The 5,920-nt window shown below is 59.0% G+C and overlaps 1 protein-coding gene across 1 annotated transcript in view; it reads left to right on the top strand.

The window, feature by feature from the left end:
- AJM1 (apical junction component 1 homolog) overlaps positions 1-1,663 on the top strand; it is a 44,409-nt gene extending 42,746 nt beyond the window's left edge. Inside the window, exon 4 of the mRNA XM_034752080.1 lies at positions 348-1,663. The gene's annotated coding sequence lies outside the window, so the exon portion shown is untranslated. The remainder of the gene's footprint in view (positions 1-347) is intronic.
- Positions 1,664-5,920: the final 4,257 nt, after the last annotated feature.

The raw sequence follows: 5,920 nt of genomic DNA, 5'->3' as shown, positions 1-5,920 counted from the left end.
AAGACAAAACAATAGAAGTAGAGATTTCACAATCACAACTGTTGAGAAGTGGTTCCTTGACAGGCAGAATGCTGTCAACATTTTCTTTAAACATTTTAAGTTCTGTTTCGTTATCTGGTGATGGTGGCCACTGTTAGGACAGGAGCACATTCTTCACAGCCCCGTATGACATTGTGTTAATGTAATTTGGAGGCAATGTGAGGATGTGACTCTCTGCGTCTTAGCTCATGGCTGCGACCGTCCTACTGTGGCTGCAGAAAAGGCCTCCGACCTTACAATAGGGGGAGCAGAGGGAGAAAATGACCTTGCTATGGAGGATGATGGGAATGTTCAGTCCTTGACCACAGGGAACCACCGAGTGCTGCTGCCATCTAGAGAGATGGACCAGAACTACATCCCTGGATCCAAACATCCTATCTCTATAACAGGGCAACCCAAGCCCCTGATTCAAAGATGGAGGTTCCACGTGCAGAGCCGAATGGAAACCTCCCCAGGTGGTAGGGTGCTCAGGTGATGCCCATTATAAAGAGACATCCAGCTGCGCATGCTGATCCCTGGTTTTGGTTCACGCCCTTCTCCACTCTGAGCGCATCAGTCTAGGATTTTGCCTGTTGGCCAGGGAACTTCATTTACTTGGTGAGGACCATGCACTAATGTGAATGCGCCAGAGCCACGAGCAGTGATTTTGGGCCTGCCCAGCATCAAGGGATCAAGTCAAAAACACTTGAGTTATTAACTAGCACTGGAATGGAAATCATCAGTTCCTATGCCAGGCTGCCTGGGTCAGCCAGGGGTGTCCATGCCACCGTTGGGAGGCAGCACCCTCAATGACAGCACTGTGGTGGGCAGCTACCGCCCCACTGCACCAGCTAGATAGTGCCCATTAGCTGAGTAGATGCGAGTTCATCTTCTGTAAAAGCTGAATAGTTGGGGCAAAAGTGAGGGACTCCTGCCTCTCAGCCAGCTAAGCTGAGTTCCTCCCCAGCAGCACTGCGGTCAGTGGGACTTCCTGCCTTTCATCATAAGGCCAGGTGGGCTTTTCTCCTCTACACCATCCCAGTCATCGTAAGTTCCCTCCCCCATTTCACCTGCAGAGCTGTGACTTCCTCCTCTTGTGGCAGCAGGGGAAACTGGGAGCATCTTTGTCCTGGTTTTGCATTCCTTTGCACTGTCTGGGATCCTGTCCATGCTTTAACCATGTTTCATGGCCGAGATCCAAACAGCTCCTCCAACTACACAACTTCAAGGTAATGGTGGATCCTGATAGCTGCAGCCTCCTAATCTAACAAACAATAAATAAAAAGACTGAAACTGCATCTTCTCAGCTGGGCTCCCTGGAGGGTTTTACCTAAACGGGACAGAATTCTTTGATAAATGCATGTTCTATTTATTTCCTTTTTTAAAATTATGCATCATATTGAAGAGTCGGATCACACCTCCTCTTGTGCAGAGCAGAACTAGGTCTGTATTTTCTCATGTTTCGTTGTATCATTCCTGCCAGTGTCCCACAGCAAAGTTTCTGAGGTAAACTTATTATGAGAGACCTATTTCCTTTGACTATCCATAAAGTATAACTTGAATGTACAGCACTGTTATCTGCCTTTACTGACTTGACTGGGCAACAATAGTTTTGTGAGGAAGGTACTGATCTTGTGAGGGAGGCAGGGGAAACCTTTCCTGCTAACATGAAGACAGAGTCCGCCTGGGGCCAAAAAACACTTACATGGAATGAGATGCAAAGAAAAGGAACTGTTAGAACCTCTGGGACATTGGAGGAGTGATGGGTGAGTGACCATTTGTAAGTGTGACAAAGTGATGTGCTGCAGACATAAGCGACATGCCTGGGGAGCAGGGCCGGCTTTAGGCCAATTCCACCAATTCCCCCGAATCGGGCCCCGCGCCTAAGAGGGCCCCGCGCCCAGGGGCAGGGCTGCCAGGGGGGAGGGGAGAAAGAAGTGGCCGAGAATCCCTTCCCTGGCTAGAGGCTCCTTTTTAATTTTTACTCACCTGGTGGCGCTCCGGATCTTCGGCGGCACTTCGGCAGCTGGTCCTTCACTCGCTCCGGGTCTTCGGCAGCAGGTCCTTCAGTGCCGCCGAAGACCCGGTGCGAGTGAAGGACCCACCGCCGAAGACTAGGAGCGCTGCCCGGTGAGTACAAGCCCCAAGTTTTTTTACGTGGTTTTTTTTTTTTAGTCATCCCTGCCGGGGCCCCGTCGAAACTGTTCGAATCGGGCCCCGCACTTCCTAAAGCCGGCCCTGCTGGGGAGCGGGGATCAGAGCCCTGGTCCATCCACCCCAAACATCTAAGCCTCTGCTACTTGTGTGAGAGGCAACTTCAAAAGCTGACAGAAGTGGTAGTCAGCCACGAGAGGGCACCATCCCCCATACAAACTCCAAAAGCCAGTACACTACAGCACAAAATCCTTACCCATTTATAGGTGATGCCAGTGACTATGGAGATATACCTATCTCATAGAGCTGGAAGGGACCCTGAAAAGTCATCAAGTCCAGCCCCCTGCCTTCACTAGCAAGACCAAGTACTGATTTTGCCCCAGATCCCTAAGTGGCCCCCTCAAGGACTGAGCTCACAACACTGGGTTTAGCAGGCTAATGCTCAAACCACTGAGCTATCCCTCCCCCCAGAGCATGAGCTTGTCAAGAAAATGCCCCGGTAGGGAGGTTCATCGTCAGTTCTATTCTGAAGGCTTAAGCAATGTACAAACCATGTGTTGGCCATTGCAGAGAGATGTTCATCCTCAGTGCGTGAATAGGTTTGTGCTACCCAGATGAGCAGAGGCGCAGACCCTCTGTTCTGGGGAACAGGAAGGGGCCAGGCTGAGATCACCCTTTCGCCCTCCCAGGCTGTCCCAAGCCTCCCATATTATCATAGTGCTTCAGGCCAGAAGGGGCCACTAGATCATCCAGTTTCACCCGTAGATCACAGGCCACAGACACCACGCAGCACCTGCACACTAAACCCAACTACCAAAGGCGTGCGCGGGAGGAGGGGCACAGAACTTCCACCCGGGGCCGCGAAGGCAGGGAAGATCGAGTTCCTGCCAGGGCTGGAGCTGGGGCAGGGTGGAGGGAGAGAAGATCGATCTCCTGCCAGGACCTGGTGGGAAGGGGGGAAAGCAAATTCTTCCCAGGGGAGGAGTGGGGGCAGTGAGCTCCTCCTGGGGCCGGGGGGGCAGTGAGCTTCCGTGCCCCCCCAAAAGGGGTCAAATTTAAATTCCTGTGCATGCCCCTGCCAACTACCAAAATTAGACCAAAGTATCACAGCCCCCAAGATCCAAAACCATTCTATGCCACGGGGAGTGAATAGGAGGCAGCGAGGGGCGCCAGTGTCGAGACCCCCCCCCCATGGCACGAAAATGATAAGAGCTAATCCTGGCATGTGACACACCCACCTGCTGCTCCCTTGTTCTCATTCTGTGATTGTTGTTAATTCTTTGAACGACAGCAGCAGGAGGCCCCAGCCAGAAGCAGGTTGCATTACACTGGTTGCACTTGCTTTATAGGCCCAAGTTATTAATGCAAAAACATAAAGATGCACGACACTGGCACTAGGCAGCCGCTAAGCTTGCTGGAGAACACGACCAGCAGTTCCCAGGTGGCAGGGCTGCATGTCAGGGAGAGGGGCTGGGTGTCAGGCAGTGCATAGGGCTGGGTGTCAGGCAGGGAATGGGGCTGGGTGGCAGGCAGGGTGGCAGGGCTGGGTGTGAGGCCGGGAGAGGGGCTGGGTGGCAGGCAGGGAATGGGGCTGGGTGGCAGGCAGGGTGACAGGGCTGGGTGTTAGGCAGGGCGTAGGGCTGGGTGTCAGGCAGGGCATAGGGCTGGGTGTCAGGTAGGGTGACAGGGCTGGGTGTCAGGCAGGGCATGGGGCTGGGTGTCAGGCAGGGAATGGGGCTGGGTGTCAGGCAGGGTGGCAGGGCTGGGTGTCAGGCAGGGAGAGGGGCTGGGTGTGAGGCAGGGAGAAGGGCTGGGTGTCAGGCAGGGAGAGGGGCTGGTGTCAGGCAGGGAGTAGACTGGCTGTCAGGCGGGGCTGGGTGATAGGCAGGGAGCAGGGCTGGGTGTCAGGCCGGGAGCAGGGTGGGTGTCAGGCGGGGCTGGGTGACAGGGAGGGCTGGGTGACAGGCAGGGAGCGGGGTGAGTGTCAGGCCGGGCGCAGGGCTGGGTGACAGGCAGGGAGTGGGGTGGGTGACAGGCAGGGGGGGGGGGGGGTGACAGGTAGGGCTGGGTGTCAGGCAGGGAGCGGAGTGGGTGTCAGGCGGGGCTGGGTGACAGGCAGGGAGCGGGGTGGGTGTCAGGCAGGGCTGGATGACAGGCAGGGAGCGGAGAGGGTGACAGGCGGGGTGGGTGACAGGCAGGGAGCGGGGTGGGTGACAGGTGGGGCTGGGTGACAGACCGGGCGCAGGGCTGGGTGACAGGCAGGGAGCGGGGAGGGTGTCAGGCAGGGCTGGATGACAGGCAGGGAGCGGAGTGGGTGACAGGCGGGGTGGGTGTCAGGCGGAGAGTGGGGTGGGTGATAGGCAGGACTGGGTGGCAGGCGGGGAGCGGGGTGGGTGACAGGCGGGACTGGGTGACAGGCGGGGAGCGGGGTGGGTGACAGGCGGGGCTGGGTGACAGGCGGGGAGCGGGGCGGGTGTCAGGCAGCGCTGGGTGATAGGCGGGGAGCGGGCTGGGTGACAGGCACGGTGGGTGACAGGGAGGGAGCGGGCTGGGTGACAGGCAGGCTGGGTGACNCAGGCACGGTGGGTGACAGGGAGGGAGCGGGCTGGGTGACAGGCAGGGTGGGTGACAGGCGGGGAGCGGGGCGGGTGTCAGGCAGCGCTGGGTGACAGGTGGGGAGCGGGCTGGGTGACAGGCACGGTGGGTGACAGGGAGGGAGCGGGCTGGGTGACAGGCGGGCTGGGTGACAGGTGAGGAGTGGGCTGGGTGACAGGCACGGTGGGTGACAGGGAGGGAGTGGGCTGGGTGACAGGCGGGCTGGGTGACAGGCACGGTGGGTGACAGGGAGGGAGCGGGGCGGGTATCAGGCAGGGCTGGGTGACAGGCGGGGTGGGTGACAGGCAGGGCTGGGTGACAGGCAGGGAGTGGGGTGAGTGTCAGGCTGGGCTGGGTGACAGGTGGGGAGCGGGCTGGGTGACAGGCAGGGTGGGTGACAGGTGGGGAGCGGGCTGGGTGACCGGTGGGGAGCGGGCTGGGTGACAGGCGGGCTGGGGGACAGGGAGGGAGCGGGCTGGGTGACAGGCGGGAAGCNACACGACGCTCTTCCGATCTTCATGTTCAAGGTGTGCTATGACACACCTTGAACACGACGCTCTTCCGATCTTCATGTTCAAGGTGTGGTATCAGGCAGGGCTGGGGGACAGGGAGGGAGCGGGGCGGGTGACAGGTAGCGCTGGGGGACAGGGAGGGAGCGGCCTGGGTGACAGGCGAGGAGCGGGGCGGGTGTCAGGTAGCGCTGGGGGACAGGGAGGGAGCGGGGCGGGTATCAGGCAGGGCTGGGGGACAGGGAGGGAGTGGCCTGGGGGACAGGCGGGAAGCGGGGCGGGTGACAGGTAGCGCTGGGTGACAGGCGGGCTGGGGGACAGGCAGAGCTGGGTGACAGGCGAGGAGCGGGGCGGGTGTCAGGTAGCGCTGGGGGACAGGGAGGGAGCGGCCTGGGTGACAGGCGAGGAGCGGGGCGGCTCCCCGCGCTCTCCTTGCCACCGAGCCCGGCCGGCCCCTTCCAATCGGCCCAGCGACCGGCATTTTCTGTCGGTAAAATCATACCCCTCCGCCTTCACCTTTAAGGATTACCCTGTTCGCGTCCCCTTTAAGAGCCCTTTGCTCTAATTGGGTGAGATTCAAGGCTCTGCAGCGTGATTGGCCAAGGCGCTGTGCCGTCCCCGCCCCCTTGTAGTCATGGGGCGGA

Source organism: Trachemys scripta, chromosome 17, assembly GCF_013100865.1.
Source record: "Trachemys scripta elegans isolate TJP31775 chromosome 17, CAS_Tse_1.0, whole genome shotgun sequence".
NCBI lineage: Eukaryota > Metazoa > Chordata > Testudines > Emydidae > Trachemys > Trachemys scripta.
The sequence above is the reverse complement of the archived record's forward strand: the minus strand, read 5'-3'. Positions and strand labels throughout refer to the sequence as shown.